Genomic DNA, 26,246 nt, shown 5'->3' on the forward strand with positions numbered 1-26,246 from the left:
GCATTCTCTGGTTCCATCAAGACATTGAAGGTTGGAATTCTCTGGTTCCATCACGACATCGAAGGTTGGCATTTCATAGTTTTTACTTTGACTAAGGTTTATCAGCACGTACTCAGTGTGGTACGGAGTTTGTTTACTGTTAGGCATAGAAGTCAAAAATCAAGAGCTATACACAACACTGTTGTTGCTACTATGATTCTGAGAAGTAGGTAATCGCGCCGATGCATAAAAACAAGCATTGAAAGGTATAACACGAGACAAACGTATCTAAACATCATTTAGTAAGTTAAAATAAGTTGATAATTACCTGGTTTTTGACAGAGAAGACACCACGGCAAGCGATAGTACAGTACCACAACAACCTCGCAGTTCGCTCTGAAACTTTTCAGTCAGGTATATAGAATGAATGTAAGGTAACTCCGATGCCACGTACTGCGAGTACTAGACTTTAGTGACGTATGTAGTGATTTTAAACGGTTCGCCAAGTAACAAAATCGATAAGAAACTAGAAACATGTATACAACCGGTTTTCTATGCATATAAAGATGAACGTTAAGCTCTCGTGCTGCCAATAATTACTTTTCAAATGTTTCCATGGTAACTAAATAAATGCGTGATGGGGAAGATTACAAGAGACATGGCTACAAACGGAAGTAAATTATGAAAATTAATTAATTAATTGATGTCATGATGACGAGTCGATGAACTTTGATGGAAATAAGGCAGTTCGATGTATATTCTAATTTGTACAATAATATGCACTTAAAGACTAATGTAACTGAATAGGGTTGTATACAAATAGCGCCCTCACATAATGCGCTATTTCAATAAACTGTACGAAAGTACACTAAAACATGTGAGTAATTGATTATGCTGGTAAAGTACACTAAAACATGTGAGTAATTGATTATGCTGGTAAAGTAAACGTTTTTTCTAGAAATCGCTATTTAAAATTGATATGCATAAGAGAAGAACTAAAACAAAGCCGAATTAAAAACCCAAACAATACAAATTGCTATATGTAACTGACTACTAACATATGTTCACTGACACGTACAATAACGTACTTGCGTATTCGTGTATTTTATGCAGTGTGCTGAAGATGAATTTTGTTATGCTTTATAATACATTATAATGCAATTTGGGTTTTCAGCTTTAACTTATAAACCTCTGTGAATTACACAATTATTAGTAAACATACATTGTATTATGTGACATGTAAACTGAGCAGGGTTTAGAGTGGGTCTTCCTTCCCAAGAAAAGGTTTTGAAGTCACAACTACAGCAAGTATACACATACTGAGTTGGTTCGACAATGCAGATTCAATTTAATTTATGCATATGTCTCGCGCATGCGTGGCGCGACGACTACCGCCCTTTAATTCATGCCTTTCAATGTTTTAACATCATAGCTATTAAATTAGTAATAATCAAATTTGTGATTATAAAAAAATAACTGCGCATGTCCTGCCTAGCTGTGTAGTGAGACATGACCTGTTTATAGATAAAAAAAAGGGGTGTGTTTTTCCGTTTTTCTGTGTAATCAGTAATACATGGCATGGCCTTGTCGTTTGTTTACCTTTTATTATATAGCACACTGATGTTGGTACTTTTGGTCATGTGACCTATTGGTGTAGTCGAGTATTTGTGTAAATCCGCATATATGTCTTCGTGCAGCATGTAAACCTGATATGGTTGTATTCATTCACATGCAGAGTATAATCGCTACAATTTGGTGCACATAACATGTAAACCAGCACTGCATTAGTTGTAAACCGCTAATGTGAATCAGACTTGGCACCTTGGCTAAGACAGTGCCACTTTAGTCAAGGTGAAACGCCTAGAGCTGACAAAGAGATAGAGTTCTCCCTTACTCAACTATTGAAAATAAGGAAGGGTTTGAAGACGGCATTAACCACCGTGACGTCAGATACAGCATTTAACGGATTCCGATGGTGGTGGTCTTTTCAATGTCACGTGGTATTCACTGAATAATTCATGAATAGACCTTTTGTATTGATGTAAGTTGCTTCAGTTCATTTATAAAACATTTTCCCCGAAGGATGCTCGTGCTTTATTCAAATAGAATATGCTTTCATTGGTCGTATAATGACCATTACCATTACCGATGACTCTTTGTGGGGTTTCTTGAATTGTTGGCTGGCAGATTTGTTGCCATAAGCACAAAAGATAGATTCCATCATATTTGTTAAATTAAATTAATTGACCACTGTATGTAGTACGATTGGGTACATCCAATAGTGATATATGCCCGCTGTACATTCCATGGCCGCTGTACAATCTATGGACGCTCTACAATCTATGGCTGATGTACAATATATGGCCGCTGTACAATCTGTGTCCGCTGTACAACCCATGGCCGCTGTACAATCTATGTCCGCTGTACAACACATGGCCGCTGTACAAGGCATGGCCGCTGTACAATCTATGTCCGCTGTACAACCCATGGCCGCTGTACAAGGCATGGCCGCTGTACAATCTACGGCCGCTGTACAATCTGTGTCCGCTGTACAATACATGGCCGCTGTACAATACATGGCCGATGTACAATCTATGGCAGCTGTACAATATATGACCGCTGTACAATGTTTGTCCGCTTTACAACCCATGGTCAATGTACAATCTATGGACGTTGTACAATCAATGTTTGCTGTACAACCCATGGCCGCTGTACAAGGCATGGACGCTGTACAATCTATGGCCGATGTACAATCTATGGCCGCTGTACAAGGCATGGCCGCTGTACAATCTATGGCCGCTGTACAATCTATGGCCGCTGTACAAGGCATGGCCGCTGTACAATGTTTGTCCGCTTTACAACCCATGGTCAATGTACAATATATGGACGTTGTACAATCAATGTTCGCTGTACTCCTTACTAGAGAGAACAGTGAATAATGACACAAACTCCAAGCATAAATGACCCTGGATTGCACGAATTTGTTCCCCAGTGGGCGAAAGCAATTTTCTTCCCGAACATAGAGGTCATAATGTCACTGCTAGTAAGAAGTTGTAATTGGTGGGGTAATTGTCCAATTTCAATGACCCTATTATCACTGATTTGTGTTGCAATCATTAACACATCTCAATTGTTGACTTTATTCATCTTTCAATTTGATCCTTTGTTAGATCAAACACGCCGTCACGTGACCTCAATACTGCAGGCAATAGACCCATGCAATCAGCCTTTTCGATTATCACCACAAATAATTGCAAAAAAATAACTTCGTAAGGGACGACGTCAAAAGATCGATATTTGCTTTAGTTTGGGGGGGTGACCTCAAAAAGCTTCCATCCTACAAAAACGATTTTATTTTTTAAGTCAAAAAAAATCTTGGAGTATTTGTAGTTCGTTTTTTTTCTATTCAATCATGGACAGAAATAACAGAAAATGAAAAAAACAAACATCCAAGACGAGAAAATGGTTTGGTCCGAGTGTAAATATGTGTGTCAAATGAGGTGCAGTCATTTTACAACCACCCGACAACGTACTGCTATGCTATACTACTGTCCGATTATCCATTTATATTCAATGGTGAATATAGTCTGACGCCATGACCAATATTTATCAATATTTATCAATATTTATTATTATTTGAAAAAAAAACTAAAGGAATTAAGTTTTTTATCCGACATCGATCTTTTGACGTCGTCCCTAAAGGACTTTTATAAACGCCATTGACACAGTTTACTCTTTGTCGCCATTGTGGCGCTTGCAGTTTATAAAGTAGTTCGTCTTGCTCTATCAGAGGTGACGACACGAAATTTTGAACGGGGGCGAGATCTGCTCACCAACCTTGCGCCGAAGGCGCGACTTTACTAGGGGGTCCGGGGGCATGTTCCTCCTTAAACAAATTGAAATATATACCCTCTGAAACGCTATTTCCTGCATTTCCTGAGGGGCAAATTTTGCTGACACGAAGGGTTTCAGCTTGATTTTGGAGGCGCATTTTTTTCGAGGGGGCGACCGACCCCCTCTGTGCCGACCCCCTCCCCGTGCCGTCGCCACTGTCTACGAACGAATAACCTTAAAACATGGTTACCGCGAATGAAAGCATTTAGTGGCAGCCTTCTAAATTTAAGTTCGACGTCACTCACTTTGATTCACGCTGGATGGATATGAATCAATTAAAATCAATAATTTTACGGATTAACATTCAAGGTAAGCTGATAATCACGTGACCACACAGCTTTCATAATATTTAGATTAGACCACAAATTAGAACATCTAAATCTCTGTCACAAATATCCACTATTATGAGAAAGTAATCTAAGTTTGTGCTCGAGGGAATACGGCGTTAGTTATCAGAGGCACCTGGAGTGGAAAATCTAATTCTCATCCACTAAACTGAATAGAAAATACACACGGCAGACCCATAATTATGTCGCAGACACTGATGTCAGTGTAACCAATCAACACGCATATATACGACCAAAGGGTATGGGGAAGGTGCCATCCACAGCGAGTGACATAGGACGGGTAAAGGAGAATGTTAACGGGTATAGGGGAGTGTTAACGGGTATAGGGGAATGTTAACGGGTATAGGGGAATGTTAACGGGTACAGGGAAATGTTAACGGGTATAGGGAAATTTTAACGGGTATGCGGGAAATTTTACGGGTACACGGGAATGTTAACGGGTATACGGGAATGTTAACGGGTATACGGGAATGTAAACGGGTATACGGGAATGTAAACGGGTGTACGGGAATGCAAACGGGTATAGGCGAATGTTAACGGGTATAGGGGAATGTTAACGGGTATAGGGGAATGTTAACGGGTATCGGGGAATGTTAACGGGTATAGGGGAATGTTAACGGGTATAGGGGAATGTTAACGGGTATAGGGAAATGTTAACGGGTATAGGGAAATGTTAACGGGTATAGGGAAATGTTAACGGGTATACGGGAATGTTAACGGGTATACGGGAATGTTAACGGGTATACGGGAATGTAAACGGGTATACGGGAATGTAAACGGGTATACGGGAATGTAAACGGGTATAGGGGAATGTTAACGGGTATACGTGAATGTTGTTCTTATAACAAATAATCTAGGACGAGTATACATGAATGCGCAACCCGCGGCGAGTAACTTAGAACGGGTATACGGGAATGTTAACGGGTACACGGAAAAGTGATGCTTATAATAATGACTCAGTACGAGTAAGACAGATGTTTGGTGGCGCTGTTCTCTAGTGTGCAGAGATGTACAAAAATGACGTACAAATAACGTTCAAATAGAACGTGATTTGTACGTCATTTTTGTACATCTCTCAATACTTTCAATACAAGCAATATATTTATACACACATATTGCAAATCACTCTGCCATCAAAAACTGAAATACTTTTTTTTTGGAAATTGTCAGCATAGAAAGTATTGATTTATATATTTCAAAAGGGCGGTAATATTGTCACGTTTTCGATCAATTTAGACCGTGACACCAGCGGAGACGAATCTGCCGATGACATATAGTCGAGTAATCGATGGTGTTCGTGTCCTGGACTTTAATGGTTAGTTTCCGTTTTGTTCTGGAGACACGAACATTTTTGATCGCATCTAATATTCCCCTTCTTCCCTACTTACTACGTACTAGTAATATTAAAAGGTATTGTGATGTAATTGTAGTGTTTAATTATTGCCTTACCATGTATATACACCGGGCCTTTCTTACTACCTCCTTAATGTGAGATTTATACCAGTGTGCCCCCACACTAAAAAATACAAGATGTATCATATTTTTCTATTTAAGTCGGGTATCTTATTTGATAATTCTGGAGACGAGTTGTCGTCGCGCCACGCATGCGCGAGATATATGGGTCTTATATAAACAAAGATGGCAACTTTGACAAACTGAGATTTTTTAGGTGATTGGAAGGTATCGAAGGAGAGGCACTGGCGGTAATTAGTGCAAGTCGCGCCCAGGTCCAACCTCATACTGATGACATTTTCGGCCTCATCAACATGTCACGAATCCGTATGTATCAACATGTCACGAATCCGTATGTATCAACATGTCACGAATCCGTATGTATCAACATGTCACAAATCCGTATGGATCAACATACGAATCCGTATGTATGTATCAACATACGAATCGTGACATGTTGATGAGGCCGAAAATGTCATCAGTTGGTCAAAGGTAAACGAAACGAAACCACAAAGAAATCAACGTACACAATGGTATACCATAATGTTTTGACTGGCCCAGTCATGGCAATTTTATATATATTTTTTTCTTAAATCTTGGTCAGACGTGTAATGACTACGCGAGATATTCTATAACACACTTGTTCTTCAGTGAATTATCCAGGAAAACTGAATTATGAAAAACAACTTCGCAAATCCTTAACAAAATTTAGACTTGGCAACCACTGTCTGAAAATTGAAACAGGCCGGCATATGGGATTGAATTTTAAAGACAGAATCTGCAATATGTGCGACAATAATGACAATAATAAAGATGAACAACATTTTGTCATGAATTTTCCTCATTACAATGAAATAGGGTTAAAACTTGACATTGTTGCTAATAAATGTATACCATATTTTGACAAACTTAGTAATGAAAATAAATTCATATTATTACTAAGTGATGAGGAAATGTCAATTACTTTAGCGCAATATTTAAAAAAACTGTTTTAAGATAGATATGCAGTTTACCTGACAAGTATTTTAATTTGTTAATTAGGAAACCAAGATGGGTCATCTTGGTTTCCTAATTAACTAATTGTCCACAAAACTATATATTTTCGGAAAGCTTATTGTATGAATTTTAAAATTTTGTTAGTATTTTTTGTTTTCATGAACACTGTAGTTTGAAATATGCACAGAAATGTACTTTTTTGGTCAAAAGTGATTTTAACAAAATTTGCTTCTAAACCATGCTTATGTTTCCTGTCAAAATTGGTTTATGGGTACATCTGTTTACTATGAAGAAAGTGCCGTCTTGAAAGCTGTCTACCAGTTGTCAATTTTGCAGGGCAGCAGCTCAAATTTCACTACTTCAAGTTTATGCATAACTATCAGGGGGTAATTTCTCTCTCTCTCTGGGTTCTCCACACTTGCCAGGGGGAATCTCGTCTCGTCTCTATATCTCGTCCCCTTGAGGTGCGGGATAGGGAAAGTCACTTATACTTTACAGTCAAATAAGACACACACAACGAAATACGGTTCAACTCTCGTCTTAGTCGGTCTGTGGAGCACTCTATAAGACACAGCGCCCTGGGGAAAAGTCCCCAAGACTACGCAAGGCTGAACCAAGACTCTCTTAGACTGCGTCCAGGCTCGCCCCAAGTCTCTCCAGGACTGGACTTAGACTCTCCAGGACTGCGTCTGTTCTGCTCTACTCCCCAAGACCAACTCAAACAACTTTATTCATTTTCAAAACTCTAACCAATTACAAAACAGTAAAAAGACTCTAGGGCGTAACCTTCAATCATAAAGCCAATCACACTAAGTACTGAATACGTCATATCTTTTGATTAATCGTTCACTACATTAATAACTATGAATATAAACTGTCAGAATGAGTAGTCTGAATAGCGGCGGTTATCTGGTAATTAGTTCCAAATCACTGAGCCAAGTTTCGTCCAAAACTTCAAATAGGCCTAAACGATGACAGACATAACACAGCAATTCGCTAATAATCAGCTAATTAAGTCGGTCAACAGATACGCGAAAACTAATTCATGACATAACACCCAGGCTAGTTGTCTGTACGATTGTTGTAACACTGTTCAACCAAAAACAATGCCCCGACGACGTTTTGAAGATAAACACATTGTCAATCATTTGTGAAAATTTCAAAACAAAAGGTCAAAGCGTCTAGGAGCTATTTTTTTTTTAAAGTTCTGGGATGTGAACTGAAAAGAATCTGAGGTAATTGCTAATTTGCATAACAAATCATTCAGTAAGAAGTTTACTAATGCTCATAATTAAAATGGTTCCAAATTGAAATGTATTATCGTATTGTTAAAAGTTAAATATAGTGCATAATATGGAGATCCCGTCATTTTTTTTTCACCATGTTTCTTTTTTATTATTTATGTACAGCCTTGCTAAATCTTGCTAAGCATTCAAAAGAGAGAATGTTTGCACCTGTTATCTATATTTTAAAATCGTTTTTTGAGTATGTTCCACTATTCACAATCCTACAAAATTTAAGAGTCTATAGCCAAGACTGTTTGTATAATAAAAAGCAAAAAAAAAATGTCACTTCTAAGTAGGTGCCCACGAATCTGCATCTCTACCTTAATATAAGACAGCAGCACCCACATAAACTAAGCCAGTAACACATCCTTGTATACAACTTTTTATCATTTGTTTTTTTCTTTGTGCTTTTTGTTTCTTTACTTTTCATGTAGTTAATTTACTTTTACTAATATCTGATTTGTAACCTTTTTTGTCTCCTCCGGGGATGTTGTGTGTTGATAAATAAAAAAAAAATAGCAACAATAACATTGCCACGACTGGGCCAGCCTACACTATGAACAATATCAGACGGAACTCAAAACATAAGTCCCGCTTACGAACTTGGGACGTGGATAACATACGGGTTGAACCATAGGGCTGCCCGCAAGGAGTGGTACCATGTACACGTAATAGTTTCTTTCAGTAATTGGTAAATTCAATAGCCCCCAAGGTTAAATTTTAACAGATTTACGGGGATATGCACTACCGATCAATATTTACTAAGCTTATAATCACGGTTCATAAACATTCCAAGGTTAAATATAAATTAAATATTCAATGGGTTTTAAGGTAGTCATTATAATATAGTAGTCAGATTATCTCGTCTTTTACAATAAGATGTTATTTTATGCGAGTGTGCACACAGCACGGAATAATAGATGGTCACTAAACAAGTGAAATATTCATGGTATTGCTGATTTTTGAACAATTGGTTTCTATGTTTTCATAATATGTCAAATCCTGGTTCAGATACATAGGGTGAAAAGTCATGTGCTGTTATATAAATTACTTTGTTAGTCGTTCATTATTAGTCCCCGTTCTGACAAAATCTGAAAACTTACAATTTTACCCCTGTGAGTCAGTCCCCATCTGTTGTATTTCGTACATGACTGGAGCGATCACGTTCAAATTTTACCCCTGTGAGTCAGTCCCCGTCTGTATTTCGAACATGACTGGAGCGATCACGTTCAAATTTTACCCCTGTGAGTTAGTCCCCATCTGTATTTCGAACATGACTGGAGCGAACACGTTCAAATTTTACCCATACATTATAATCATGTCATATACTTGTACAACTTTTGTCATGAAGGTGCGACAATGTCATATAAATCATTATCGGATAATTATCGTCTAATAAAATCTAATGAAATTCTGGCAGAGATGTCTAACTTAGACATTTTTAGACGATATTATCGATAATATCGGAGAAAAACGAACTGTCCCAATAGTTGCCAGACGGACCTGTCTAACTTAGACACTTTTAGACTTTTTTAGACATTGTTAGACGATATTATCGATAATATCGGAGAAAAACGAACTCTCCCAATAGTTGCCTAGACAGACTTGTCTAACTTAGACATTTTTAGACTTTTTTAGACATTGTTAGACGATATTATCGATAATATCGGAGAAAAACGAACTGACCCAATAGTTGCCCAGACAGACCTGTGTCTGACTTAAACATTTTTAGACATTGTTATTGTTGTCCAAACAGACCTGTCTAACTTTTTCTCCGATATTATCGTCTAATAAAGTCTAAGTTAGACAACCATGTGCGGGCAACTATTTGGTAGGATAGTTTTTATCCGATATTATCGATAATATCGAAATTATCGTCTAAGAATGTCTAACTAAGTTAGACACCCATGTCTAATAACATACATGAATGACATTATAACCAATTATTTTCAGTAAAACTCAGACTATTTTAATCCGCGAGACGCCAAATCCTATTAGGATTGAGTAAATATTTCTAGTTATGCTGTCATGTGTGGAAGATTAAAAAAGAATCTTTTCTTTATTTTATGAATATATCTATTTTCAGTAAAACTCAGACTATTTTAACGGAGTTCTGTGGAAGTGTGGCATTACGAAGAATCAACAATCTACAACAACTTACGTATTATTAAACATTTCACTTTTATTACATTTAAATTTCAACAAAATACATATCATGTATATGAATGATGTCTTATTCTCGTTAACTCGTACACTCTAAGACCTTTTCGGCTACAAAGTTGCACATACACTAGAGCAAATGTCTCATTTTTAGTGACTTTCCTATTCTATGATTTCTATGGTTGATAATAATCCATAAAAATAAATGAACAGTGGTGTACTTAAATCGACTTAGCCTTAGTTCAGCACTCTCTGTGTTTACTCCATGAATAGCCTGAAATCGAGGAATGGAAGGGTGAAATCGACACAGTGGGTTGTCCGGTGGGAAACAAGCGGGCTCTGTGTGTTTATTACAATGGAATATGTCAACGAGGAATTGAACGTTATCTAACAAACCTTGAGCGGCAGCATTACCCTTTTTGGCGAGGTTGCACAAAAAAGGATGTAGGTCACATGAACGATCATACCCACAAAATTTTAATCGAAACGATTGCTCCCGTTGAAAGACGCGTAGAAGAAACAAAAATGCCTGAGTTGGTGATTCACACGTGAACATTTCGTGGTAATCCACGATTATTCCACATGGTTTTACCGCTACAAATACTCCAGCTGTTTGATCCATGAACTTATTGAGGTTCTTGCTTTTTTGCATCCAACTAGAACACTGTCGTCGTCATTAGCCGGTAATTCACCCGTGTTGATTACGTAAGGATCCATCCCTTCAAACTCCGGCAATCGAATAACTAACGGTGGGACTGTTTTTACTATTTCGCCATCTCCATTTTCAACTATTCGCATCTTCAATGGTCTTACTGTTGCATCATCCGCTCTTTCGATTGGTTTCCTTTTTCGATTTTCCAAATACTTGTGATCGTTGCAGTAACGATTGGGTCGACGGTGTTGATTTCCAGCAGGTGGGCTCTCGGAACAACATTGCACTATGTTTGGCATTGATTTCTCAACTGATATCGTCTCTCTTGGAGCAGCACATTTGCGTCGCCTGATCTTTTCATTACCGTCGATTGTAACGTATCCTTCACTGCAACCAACAGTAGCACATTGGTGGTAAACCCAGGGGTTTCGTTTTTTGTATACATCCATCATCACGTTATGGCTCAGCTGCTCGATATCTTTCCTGTGACCGGCACCTTTTCTGTTGTCATTTTCCGTTGCTAAATTAACTTTACTAGCTGTTCCATTATTTCTATACCACTTAACAATCTTCCACATAAACCACCCTTCTTCAGCCCTGTCCGATGTAAGTTTCCACCAGTAATCGTCGTCGTTTCTTTGTCTACGAAATTTAACAAAATTAATTAGACGCTCTTGATCCATTGCCTGGTGATTGCTGTTATACACCTCTGCTCTACACCTTCCTCACTTTTGTTTCACGATCCAGTTCAATAACGCAAAACAACGCTCAAAACCATGAATTTCCACCAGTTTGAAGCCGAAACTAGGTAGACAGACTGTTTAAACATATTATTTAAATGACATATACATATTTGTGCATTTGATTTGATTAATTTTATTTTTTTCAGATCCGATTAAAATCAGTAGACTGCTGGTCATTTTGTTTTAACGAATGCTGTTTCCAAAGACATGCATGCATTGACGAATCATGTTTCCCAAATACATATCATCAAGCCTCACATAATACTAGATGGCCAAACAACATCCATTGAAATATATCAAAATCAAGCATTTCCAACATTCCGGAACTGAATCAAATTGAACGTTGCATATACGTCGAGTTCTGATTCAAAATGGCTGACTACTAATGCATGACGGGAACTGTCATGTCAATAACACCAGATATTTATTCAAAGCATTAAAAGTTTCTATTTATTAGAATAATTTTATTCAAAGGTTATTGTCTATTGTTTACACATTGTGAATCAATTGGGAGTCTGTAATGATATCATCCATTCTATGCGGTGTCCATGTAATATTTATATATTCAGAAACTGCAAAAAAAGAAAAAAGTACATAGTTGAAACAAAGTACTAGAACAGAGCGTACATAATTTAATGTTGATTACTAATTACTACTAGAACAGTGTGTACGTAATTTAATCTTGATTACTGATTACTACTAGAACAGTGTGTACGTAAAGTAATGTTGATTACTAATTACTACTAGAACAGTGTGTACGTAATTTAATTTTAGTTACTGATCAATACTAGAACAGTGTGTACGTAATTTAATGTTGATTACTGATTACTACTAGAACAATGTGTACGTAATTTAATCTTGATTACTGATTACTGATTACTACTAGAACAGTGTGTACGTAATTTAATCTTGATTACTGATTACTACTAAAACAGTGTGTACATAATTTAATGTTGATAACGAGCAATACTAGAACAGTGTGTACGTAATTTAATGTTGATTACTGATTACTACTAGAACAGTGTGTACGTAATTTAATGTTGATTACTAATTACTACTAGAACAGTGTGTACGTAATTTAATGTTGATTACTAATTACTACTAGAACAGTGTGTACGTAATTTAATGTTGGTTACTGATCAATGCTAGAACAGTGTGTACGTAATTTAATGTTGATTACTGATTACTACTAGAACAATGTGTACGTAATTTAATCTTGATTACTGATTACTACTAGAACAATGTGTACATAATTTAATGTTGATTACTAATTACTACTAGAACAGTGTGTACGTAATTTAATATTGATTACTGATTGCTACTAGAACAGTGTGTGCGTAATTTAATGTTGATTACTGATTACTGATTACTACTAGAACAGTGTGTACGTAATTTAATGTTGATTACTAATTACTACTAGAACAGTGTGTACGTAATTTAATGTTGATTACTAATTACTACTAGAACAGTGTGTACGTAATTTAATGTTGGTTACTGATCAATGCTAGAACAGTGTGTACGTAATTTAATGTTGATTACTGATTACTACTAGAACAATGTGTACGTAATTTAATCTTGATTACTGATTACTACTAGAACAATGTGTACATAGTTAATTGTTGATTACTAATTACTACTAGAACAGTGTGTACGTAATTTAATATTGATTACTGATTGCTACTAGAACAGTGTGTACATAATTTAATGTTGATTACTGATTACTACTAGAACAATGTGTACGTAATTTAATCTTGATTACTGATTACTACTAGAACAATGTGTACGTAATTTAATCTTGATTACTGATTACTACTAGAACAATGTGTACATAATTAATTGTTGATTACTAATTACTACTAGAACAGTGTGTACGTAATTTAATATTGATTACTGATTGCTACTAGAACAGTGTGTACGTAATTTAATCTTGATTACTGATTACTACTAGAACAGTGTGTACGTAAAGTAATGTTGATTACTAATTACTACTAGAACAGTGTGTACGTAATTTAATTTTAGTTACTGATCAATACTAGAACAGTGTGTACGTAATTTAATGTTGATTACTGATTACTACTAGAACAATGTGTACGTAATTTAATCTTGATTACTGATTACTACTAGAACAGTGTGTACGTAATTTAATCTTGATTACTGATTACTACTAAAACAGTGTGTACATAATTTAATGTTGATAACTGAGCAATACTAGAACAGTGTGTACGTAATTTAATGTTGATTACTGATTACTACTAGAACAGTGTGTACGTAATTTAATGTTGATTACTAATTACTACTAGAACAGTGTGTACGTAATTTAATGTTGATTACTAATTACTACTAGAACAGTGTGTACGTAATTTAATGTTGGTTACTGATCATTGCTAGAACAGTGTGTACGTAATTTAATGTTGATTACTGATTACTACTAGAACAATGTGTACGTAATTTAATCTTGATTACTGATTACTACTAGAACAACGTGTACATAATTTAATGTTGATTACTAATTACTACTAGAACAGTGTGTACGTAATTTAATATTGATTACTGATTGCTACTAGAACAGTGTGTGCGTAATTTAATGTTGATTACTGATTACTGATTACTACTAGAACAGTGTGTACGTAATTTAATGTTGATTACTAATTACTACTAGAACAGTGTGTACGTAATTTAATGTTGATTACTAATTACTACTAGAACAGTGTGTACGTAATTTAATGTTGGTTACTGATCAATGCTAGAACAGTGTGTACGTAATTTAATGTTGATTACTGATTACTACTAGAACAATGTGTACTAATTTAATCTTGATTACTGATTACTACTAGAACAATGTGTACATAATTTAATGTTGATTACTAATTACTACTAGAACAGTGTGTACGTAATTTAATATTGATTACTGATTGCTACTAGAACAGTGTGTGCGTAATTTAATGTTGATTACTGATTACTGATTACTACTAGAACAATGTGTACGTAATTTAATCTTGATTACTAATTACTACTAGAACAGTATGTACGTAATTTAATGTTGGTTACTGATCAATACTAGAACAGTGTGTACGTAATTTAATGTTGAACACTGATTACTACTAGAACAATGTGTACGTAATTTAATCTTGATTACTAATTACTACTACTAGAACAGTGTGTACGTAATTTAATGTTGATTACTAATTACTACTAGAACAGTGTGTACGTAATTTAATATTGATTACTGATTACTAGAACAGTGTGTACGTAATTTAATCTTGATTACTGATTACTACTAGAACAATAAGTACGTAATTTAATCTTGATTACTGATTACTACTAGGTCAGTGTGTACGTAATTTAATCTTGATTACTGATTACTACTAGAACAGTGTGTACGTAATTTAATGTTGATTACTGATCAATACTAGAACAGTATGTACGTAATTTAATATTGATCACTGATTACTACTAGAATAATGTGTACGTAATTTAATCTTGATTACTGATTACTACTAGAACAGTGTGTACGTAATTTAATAAAACAGTGTGTACGTAATTTAATCTTGATTACTGATTACTACTAGAACAGTGTGTACGTAATTTAATCTTGATTACTAATTACTACTAAAACAGTGTGTACGTAATTTAATGTTGATTACTGATTACTACTAAAACAGTGTGTCCACAATTTAATGTCGATCACTGATTTCTACTAACAGTAATGACTCACCTGGCCAATTTTTTGGAGTGCTTGCCACTGTGTGTAATGTCTGGTACGCCCACCATCCTAGCGAAGCACTGATAACATGGAACAATGTCCAGTCAAAGTTGTGTTTTCTATATTTGATGAGTTCAGCGATGGTTTTAACCCAAAATAAATTGAATATGGGCTGTGAAAAATGAACTAATCGTGGTAGATGGTGTTCAGACTCGTTATATCCGAACTGTGCCAGGAGACTGTAAATACAAAGTACATTAAATTATGGTATTTAATTCCTTAGATCTTACTTTACATTCTGCATAAATTGTCTGAATGTCGACTAAATATCGACGTCACACATTACGATATATAATTAATTAAAATAGATTTCTATTTGTGACAATATGAGTGCTTCATAAATAAAATAAAAATTAATATCGCCACATAGTGACGTAGTTGTGCAATAATTCTCGCCTTTGATCCTATTATATTTCCCCCTTTATTCACATGTGCTTTCCATAAAGTTTTAATCAATGGTGGTCCAAAATAATTTGTGCGAATAACGCCCTCAAACCGGTTTCCCGTGAATAACAAGGATTCCGTTGCGTGCACATTATCTTTTGATAATTATGTAATGGTTTGCAGGGATTGTTTGTATATTTAGGGTGGGTCTGGTTTGTCTGGCAGCTTTGAATATACATCACAGTTAAAATCAACATGAAAGAAAAAGTTGGCGTAATCGCCGTAAAAGATAGGACAAGCTGAAAAGATGTTAAGAGGGGGTCAGGAGAGGCGCTAAGCAAGAAAGGGAGGCACGAATGGATACAAGTGCATGGGTTGAGCGGTGGACTAGTTTATATACATGTACCTCTTCCACATCACCGAGTACCATGATTGTACACATGTTGGCAACGTTAGATTACCAATATGAATGAACTTTAATACACTGACCTTGTTAAAACTTGCACAGTGACGACATATAGTACTGGTGACGTCATTCCAATTATCCATTGCCCAGTATGTCGTTTACCTACAGAATCATCCACATATACCAACCAATACATAAGTGTTGTGTAAATCAATACGTCATTGTCACATCAGAACCACACAGACATGTGTACCTTGACGCAGCGAGAACAAAAACTGTAATAGTGGGCGCTCTGCTTGTAAATGGTTCTTATCCAAGTAACTTGACAGACATACCTTGATCACTGAGCTTTGCTATAAAACATCGGGCTATTTCAACGGTTTTTAAGTGTATTGCCATGGATATGTTGATCGTAACAGTAAAGTAAGCAGCAACTAGATAAATATACTCCTTTGTCTTAATATCATCCGTCCATCCCGGACAGGGGAAGAAGTCGTCAATGGCGTTAATGATGTAGACTGTTATGACAAACTAGTACAATTTTTAAAAAAACGTAAAACAAGATTAATTGGTTCCAATTGTTTGTTTTTTAATTCGTTGCCAGCGTATCACTATTTTATAAAGAGAGTTGTTCAGTGACGTAATCATCACGCGTTCTACTCCATGTTAAGGTTTCAGATCATTTGAATTAATAAAAGTGTATTCCAATGTTGACAGCAAGATTACCAAAATTTAATTTTTTGAGCATTGTAATTACTGTTCAAAGAACTGCGGTAAATTTGTAGTTAAATGGAATTGGCAATGTTATCTTTCAATGAACCTTGGTTGGCACCTGATCTGAATTGGTAACTGCGAGTATTTGCTTTGATATGTATTAAATTCTGTACAAATTTCTGCAAATTATTCGGCTTATTATTAACACCACGATTCAAAGTACGTAACGCGCATCTTACTTACCACAAATGAGACATAACCAACAAGGCCTTTATCTAATAAAATGGATTCGATTGATTCCGTTGGTACGTCAACGTGAGAAGGCTCAGTGTTCAGAAATGTTGTCACCAATTCAGAAATGGCAGGCTTTACAACTTCAGTTTGGTACACCACGTCATCGATGTCAACCACTTCTGTTGTCGCCAGGTCTGAAATGGTAGGCGTTACAACTACTGTTGGGCAGACCATGTCATTGATGTCGACCATTTCTGTTTTTGTCACCAGGTCTGAAATGGCAGGCTTTACAAATTCAGTTTGGCAGACCACGTCAACGATGTCGATCACTTCTGTTGTCGCCAGGTCTGAAATGGTAGGCGTTACAACTACTGTTGGGCAGACCATGTCATTGATGTCAACCACTTCAGTTTTTGTCACCAGGTCTGAAATGACAGGCTTCACAACTACTGTTGGGCAGACCATGTCATTAATGTCAACCACTTCTGTTTTTGTCACCAGGTCTGAAATGACAGGCTTCACAACTACTGTTGGGCAGACCATGTCATTGATGTCAACCACTTCTGTTTTTGTCACCAGGTCTGAAATGACAGGCTTCACAACTACTGTTGGGCAGACCATGTCATTAATGTCAACCACTTCTGTTTTTGTCACCAGGTCTGAAATGGCAGGCTTCACAACTACTGTTGGGCAGACCATGTCATTGATGTCAACCACTTCTGTTTTTGTCACCAGGTCTGAAATGACAGGCTTCACAACTACTGTTGGGCAGACCATGTCATTAATGTCAACCACTTCTGTTTTTGTCACCAGGTCTGAAATGGCAGGCTTCACAACTACTGTTGGGCAGACCATGTCATTGATGTCAACCACTTCTGTTTTTGTCACCAGGTCTGAAATGGCAGACTTCACAACTACTGTTTGGCAGACCATGTCATTGATGTCAACCACTTCTGTTTTTGTCACCAGGTCTGAAATGGCAGGCTTCACAACTACTGTTGGGCAGACCATGTCATTGATGTCAACCACTTCTGTTTTTGTCACCAGGTCTGAAATGGCAGGCTTCACAACTACTGTTGGGCAGACCATGTCATTGATGTCAACCACTTCTGTTTTTGTCACCAGGTCTGAAATGGCAGGCTTCACAACTACTGTTGGGCAGACCATGTCATTGATGTCAACCACTTCTGTTTTTGTCACCAGGTCTGAAATGGCAGGCTTCACAACTACTGTTGGGCAGACCATGTCATTGATGTCAACCACTTCTGTTTTTGTCACCAGGTCTGAAATGGCAGGCTTCACAACTACTGTTGGGCAGACCATGTCATTGATGTCAACCACTTCTGTTTTTGTCACCAGGTCTGAAATGGCAGGCTTCACAACTACTGTTGGGCAGACCATGTCATTGATGTCAACCACTTCTGTTTTTGTCACCAGGTCTGAAATGGCAGGCTTCACAACTACTGTTGGGCAGACCATGTCATTGACGTCAACCACTTCTGTTTTTGTCACCAGGTCTGAAATGGCAGGCTTCACAACTACTGTTGGGCAGACCATGTCATTGATGTCAACCACTTCTGTTTTTGTCACCAGGTCTGAAATGACAGGCTTCACAACTACTGTTGGGCAGACCATGTCATTGATGTCAACCACTTCTGTTTTTGTCAGGACTAAGGATTCACTAGAAGAATCACTTACTCGTTCTCCAGACTCAAAATCCTGCATGCTCAGATCAGAAACTATGGCAACCAATGAAGATGCATCAACTTCATCTTTGCTCTTGCAGCTGGTTAACTATAAGACGTAATAATGCAGTGTTCATTAGTTGTACGTACATGTGTTGTCGATGTAAGCACGTGTGTAGCGTAACCGATATGTACTATAATAGATCATGATGTTCCAAAAATATTCAAATATTAGCCAAACTATGATAGAAAAATAAAATTAAAATTCCGTCGTCTAAAAACATTGTAAGTTAAATCTGACACCTATAGTGTTACATAAAAGTACTGATCGTTCACGTTACCCCGTAAAGTCAGACCGATGTGGTTGTGGCTGTGAATATCACGACAATGTGAATTTGAAGTGTGGATTGTATTAACACTAACCTGGGTCTGGCTGTCAGCGTCCTCTGCGGAGTCAGTGTTTTCATCATATTCATCGTAATTGTATTCTTCCCATGATTCCATTGAATAGTCAATGTATTCAGTACAACTTTCGTCGTCAGTGTCCACAGTCTGCTCATGAAAACATGGAAACGTAAATAATGATATTTGTATAGTAATATATGTTAAAATAAATATATTGTTTTAAATAAATAATATCATATTCTGACAATTTTATATTCAAGCCATATATTAGTCAGTAACTTTTGATAAATAGAAAACATACCCCAATGTACCCGGATGTGAACGTTTTATCTACCTGTGGTGATTGTCTGCTGATGGCGTTACACATTTCACTGTATCCAGCTTCGATCAAGGATGCTTCTATTGCTCTTTGCATATCTTCTTCAAATGTGATGTCATGGATGTCAGTATCGTTGTCATTGTCAGCATTCTCAATATAGTGTACACTTGAACTGATATATTCTACTTCACCACAAATTGATGTCGTACTGCGATATGTCAAGTGTGAGTCAGTTGCGTTCCGCTGCATCAACTGCGCTCCGGGAAAAATGGAGCTGGATGCGTTATATGGTCGAGTAGAGGTGAAACTGTTAAAGCTGGGCAAATCAGACCGAGCCTTGGTAATATAATGCATTCCGGGACAACTATTAAGAGATTTGTCACTGCTACAGATCCTTTCAACAGATGGTGGTTTTCTTATCAGCGCACACAGATCAATATCCATATATTCTGATTTGTTATCGTTTGTCGTATTTGGATGAGGCGATCGTACAACACTTATTGGGTCCACTGGAACTGAGATAAGTTGTTGGCTATACGTCTCACTCAATGATATATGAGATACTGTGGGAGAGAGGTCTTGAAACGTTTCAATTTCTACATTCGATGTCCAGGGAAAATTAGTGATGTTCACATCTTGTCCGTAATAGTGTTTTGAAACTATCAAACCATCTGGAGAAAGAAAAAGAAAGCATAGTCCCCTGTTACATTTAGTGGATACATTCTACACCGCTTTAACAAAGGCTTGGAAGGGAACCCAAATATAATAACAAAGCAAAAAAAAAAGCTAGCTGAAAACAAAAACGTAAGATATATCATATATTGGAACGACAAATTACATTACACGAATCGTGTTGGTCGTTGATCCATTCAAAAATGAAAATGAAGTTACGTTAGTGTTATTATACGGTGCGTTCACGTTATTACGTGTATAAGAAAATAAGAAAACTACAGTAAGTTAGTAAATACAAAGTTACATAGCGTAATTGTTACCTTTGTTCAAAATTGTGTTTGTCGCACACACAGTTTTAAAAATATTAGTAGAATCACAGAAAAGCAGTAAGTTAGGTACTTAGAGAACTTGTTTACTTTCAGCGCATAACATAAACTTGCATACAGTATCTTGAAAGCAGGTTTCTCGCTAACTCGGCTTTCGTCATTTATACGCTAGCCACAGCATGTTATTGTATGGAATTCTACACATAATATATAACGGAATTTACTCTTTTTCAAAGTAACAATCAACACAATAAAAAGTAGTTGAAAAGTACTTAGACCGATTGGTTAAAGAATACACCTACCTTCTCCTCTGCTGACTGCTATCTTTTCAACTGTGCACCTGTAAACTGCTGCCAATACAGTAATAAAAAAGAATAATCCCATGGTTGCGATATATTTACAAAAAGTCCACAGATATTTAGTATTTCCGCATGACTTAGAAGAGCAGTTCTTTGCAGTGCAAAGACATGCAAGCGAGTGATTAGGCGAGCGTTGTTTACGAACAATGAGTTCCATTGTGCTTTATGACGTGTTGAATAGTTGCGCATGTGCGGTGCCTTTTTAAAATTTCCATCACAAAGGACGCGCGCGTTATTACACGCAGTAGTATTCGAACTCCGTTGTGTCGCCACAGGAAGCGCTGTCTCAGCACAGAGGACGCCGACCTGCAGCGTCAATGATTCGAACTCTTATTAAACAGTGTTCGATTTGTTACTCGTCGCTAAGCGCAAAGACCTATGGGAAGAAAATTTGCCCTTTTTAAATTTGTTTTTTCTTTACCGTTTATCGGCAGTTAAAATAGAAATCAAACGAAAACCTAAAGTCGATACGTATATCCGAATATATTAAAAATCGAATGTTATAATTCAATCGTTTTATTAGAGGTCGGGTTAGCCACATACTCCGTATAGTCCTAGTAGTGAATTGAACACTCGAACATGCCGTGTAGAGAAACAAACACAGCTTCGTATTACAATTGACAGTTCCCGAGTGACGCTTTTTTTTTTTTTTTTGCCCTGACCACCCGTGAAAATGTTACATAGGTCCACCGCATCATCATATACCCCAATACCCGATATACATTCTGATAAACTACATTTCTTATATATGTTATTATTTATTTCAGAAACAAACCGAATGTGAGTAGTATAATTGTAGTTTACATCAGTATTGTTAAGTTTTTGTTGGTGGCATGAAAACCGATACAAGACATTCTTGTTTGTTCTGTATGTTATGCCAGACACTCACGAGATAGATGTGTTACTGAACTTGCCAAACAACTAAATTACTAAATTACAACTAAATTAAAAGCGATAGAGCAAACAGTTAATTACCAGCCATCTTTAAAATAAACATTCAACATTTAAGCGGGCGCAGTTGTTTGTGAACCCATCTTGCTCTCATCAGCGGTGTTTTATTATTTTGTAAAGTATTCTGTTTTTTAGAAATTGATAACATTTTACAGGTGTGCAGCGAATTAAAAGTGAAATACGTGATTACTGTAAATCTAGAGAAACATTCCGTTATTTTCAACTCGAATATAATAACATAATTACAATCCTTAAATATCGAAATGATGGAAATCTATGTCTATCGGAACGGTCTAGAAATCGGTCACGTCGCAACAAAAGGTGTCTAAAAGCGGTAGATGTTGAAAACATGGAAAGAATCGGAAGCCATAGTGAAAAAAACAACCTTATTTAAGAAAAAACAGAAATTAAATCAGGCATGGAATTCCAGAGCATTCACCGTCAGTTGGCTAGTGAAAACTACAAGCACAGAGAAGAGATTATCAGAACAATGCCACGGTTAAAAGAATCGGACAAACAAAATGACGAGGATTACTCAAAATTGGTCAGTTTCAATAAAAAATGTTGTTCATATGTTAGTGAAGAACCCGGATATTTTTCCAAGGTAAAGGGGTGTTCAAAATGTCCAGCCAATATTGCTGTATAACTGAGGGGGTTAAATCAGGAATTTCCTCATGGCAATACCAAAGATAAATATTTTTATTAACCTTAGTTCCTGACAGCCAGATATTGTTATGCATGTTTGGCATACAGACCATTAATTTTGACATGTTAGATTCAACAATACTGCGCTTCCAAATAGATGGAATTGCTGATAATAACTGTCGATATTCAAATTGAGTACATATATTCCCGTAGTTTGATATCAAATCTTGAAACGTGTAAAATGTACAGTCTGCATTCAAAAGATCATTAATAAATATTATACCGTGTTGTATAAAACGTTTCCAGGCAACAGTCGTGTTGTCAATAAGAATATTAGAATTATTCCATATTAGTTCTTGAAGTATATTTTCTATGTTACTTACACTCGTATAATTATACTGCAACCATGCTGAAATTGATCGAAAAGGGTCGACCTTAAGTAGGTCTGGTTTACCCAGCTTAGCGAAGTAAACCAGAGCATCACCAAAGTCGGAGAGAATGTATTTAAATATTTAACTACAAAAGGAAGTATCATTATCATAATGGTAAATACGCGGAATCCAAGCTGCTTTCAAAGCTTTATTGAATGCTCTTAAATTAGTAAGTTTAACACCATCCTTCTCATATGACTTGTACAGTACATTTCGTTTAACAAAGTCTCTTCTACCACCCCAAATAAACGGGAAAACAATATTTTCATATTTCTTAAAGAACTCATCACCAGGAGATGGTAAAGACATAAAAAGATGGGTGAACTGAGAAATTATCAAAGATTTTATAATTGTAAATTATCCAAATATAGTCAGACCCTTTCCGTGCCATGGTTGCAGTATCTCCCTCGCCTTTTCAATGCGATAGTTAAGATTTACATAGGTCAATTGAGATAAACCAACAGGAATATGAATCCCAAGAACATTGACAGCACCATCAATCCATACTAAGGGATACGGCGTGTTAATATGAAAGTCTATATTTTTTAAAGAACCAATGCGCAACACTTTACATTTATCATAATTAGGCGATAAACCAGAAATATTGAATAAAGCAATAAACGAATCATAACTAGCTTCTATTGGAAAATTCGTGTCGTCTGCGTATTGTGACACTTTGTTTTCTATTGGTCCAATGAATAAACCTTTAATATTGACAAAACTCCTCACCTGAATAGCTAGTAGTTCTACGCTAATGACAAATAAATATGGCGATAACGGACACCCTTGCCGAACGCCTCGAAAACGGTGAAATGTATTTGAAATATTACCAAAATTAATAATACGACTATGAATACTATTATATATAACCTTTACCCAAGAAATGAATGAGGAACCAAAATTGAAAAAAATTAGACTTCGAATTATAAACCCCCAACTTAGCTTATCAAATGCTTTTTCAAAGTCAGCTATAAATATAAGCCCAGGTTCATTTTCATGCTCATAATATTCAATAATTTCTAAAATTCCTCTGATTTTGTCGGCAATAAACCTCCCATGAATAAACCTAGTTTGGTCATGCCCGACGATATCAGAAATAACTTTTTTAACTCGAAGTGAAAGACATAGTAGAGTTAATGGCCGCCAATTTTTAAAAAGAGTCGGGTCTTTATCATGCCCCTGAGGATCCTGTTTTAAAAGCAATGTTAAAAGTCCCTCTCTCTGAGAAAGTGACATTCTCCCACACTCCATCAAATAATTGAAACATTGTATTATATGACTACACAGCTGTGGATAAAACGTGTTATATATTTCGATGGGAATATCATCTAAACCTGGCGATTTTCCATTTGGAAAAGATTGAATGGCATTCAAAAGCTCAGCTGGTGTAATGAAGCCTTCACACAGTAATTGCCTCTTTTCGTCCAAACATAGTTTATAATTGTGTGGATAGAAACTATCATTCTGGTTGTTATTCGGCGAGTCGGCACCGTTATAAGAGTATAAATTAGCATAGAATTTTACTTCCTCCTTCAAGATATCACCAGGATTAGATAATACCGTGCCATCGGACAAAATCAATCTAGTTACATTTTTACGTGAATAATTCCTATGCACCAAATTTAATAAGTATTTATTCGGGCGTTCACCTCTCAAAGACCAGCGTACGGGATATTGGGATGATAGAGGGTGTCGTGTCAGACAAACCAAAATAATGAAAATCGATTTAGTATTTTATTTTATTTATTTATTTATTTCACCAGAAAGACCATTATAACAGAACTTATAAACAAAATACAATAGCAGTAATTCCGGCGTGGACCATGGAAATATTCCTTATGGACTAGTCCAGTCCATGGCCCAGACTGTCATGTAGAAATTTACAATTTACTGATAAAGGAAAGGAAAATTACTATTTACATAACGAAAATTAAAAGGTAATCCATATGATTTAGATATAAATATGACTAAAAAATTATGTGTAATAATAATATAAACGAACTACTGGTACAACGAATTTATATGCAGAAGAAAAGATTTTTTTTTTTTTGCAGAGAAATGGGAGGTAATCGAGGAATTTAGCAAAGCAAATAATGTTTCATTTCATATTTAAATTTGTTTCTGTTGTTTATGTTTTTGGGGAGTCTGGAAGTGAATTCCAGTGTTTCACTGCAGCAAATTTAAAATTATGTTGTGAAACTGTAAGTTGAGCAACAGGAATTGACAAGTTACCGCTAGACACTGAACTTGTGGGATAGCAATGTGGGTAATCATTAACATACTTACTGAGACTATGTGCATATCTGTTGTGTTTAAGGTCGAAGATAAATAGGCAGGTTTGTAACTAAAAATTGGCATTCCAGCACAGCAGCCAATCAGCAACGGCCTAACGCTTAGATGCCAATTTCGGTTTCAAATACCCCGGCTTAGTGTTCTATGTTCTTCGCGTAATTAGGTGTTCGTATGCAAGGGATTTTTCCACACAAAAACGAAGAATTCGGCCGAATTTTGTTATCGGTTGGCTTAATATAACCCCAACGGACCTTATTTTTGTAAAAGATTGGTATTTTTGTCCTGATTTGTAGGAATCTGAAAACCGCGTTTCACAACTTGTCTCTTATTTAGTTTTATGCGTCATTCAAGATGGCGGCCCCCATATAGTAAATATCGCATTTATTTTATTATATCAGATGTGCGCCAGCTGACTGGATGACCGTTATACAATTTAAAATCAGTTTGCATTGTTTACTATAGCTGTTTACAGTGTTCTAATCATTACGATTTACTTATTTTTTTGCTTCCATTCTAGATAATTATGCTCAGTGTTTGATGTAAAATTCAATCGATGACTGAATAAACGAACCTTGGCTGGCGAAGATGTATCTGGAAGTGTACACATTTGTTGGAAGTGAAAAAAATATTCAATGTAATGACAACAATTGTAAAATGCTGTGGAATTTCTTTTGTAAATAAAAATATACTAGCAATTTTCTATTAATGGTTTATTCAAGTGGGCAAAATATAATGTACAGAAAGATTACCTGTAGAGTATCGCTACACAGAAAAGTAAGCAACCGACAGCCTGTATAAAAGGGGGCTGTGATTGGCTGTTACTTACGCGAGATTTGAACGGGACTTACATAGGCGTCGGATCAGATGTATGTAGGGCGGAATTAAAAAAAAAAAAAAATCAAAATAAAATAATAATAAAATAAAAAGGCATTAATAACAAAAGTAATAAAAAATTAAATTAAAATAAGTTTATGGCCAAAATAATTAAAGCCCGTACACTACATAAGATTTTAATCAGATTGCGGTTTTGCCAACCAACCAATCCTCCGTCTCACTGTTCGGATTGCAGTCTCTAATCCGGGGATTGGAACTTGACACGCATGCTGCAAAATAAAACGCACATTTTAAATGTTACTCTTAATGATGGTCAC

At 36.3% G+C, this 26,246-nt stretch overlaps 1 long non-coding RNA gene across 1 annotated transcript; it reads left to right on the forward strand.

Annotated features, from left to right (window-relative positions):
* LOC144350035 (uncharacterized) lies at nucleotides 1-25,795 on the forward strand. Its single transcript, XR_013420141.2, has 2 exons — nucleotides 1-64; nucleotides 25,613-25,795. It is a non-coding gene; the product is annotated as an uncharacterized LOC144350035 (long non-coding RNA).
* Nucleotides 25,796-26,246: the final 451 nt, after the last annotated feature.

Source organism: Saccoglossus kowalevskii, chromosome 14 (assembly GCF_978046115.1).
Source record: "Saccoglossus kowalevskii chromosome 14, keSacKowa6.1, whole genome shotgun sequence".
NCBI classification, from domain to species: Eukaryota; Metazoa; Hemichordata; class Enteropneusta; family Harrimaniidae; genus Saccoglossus; species Saccoglossus kowalevskii.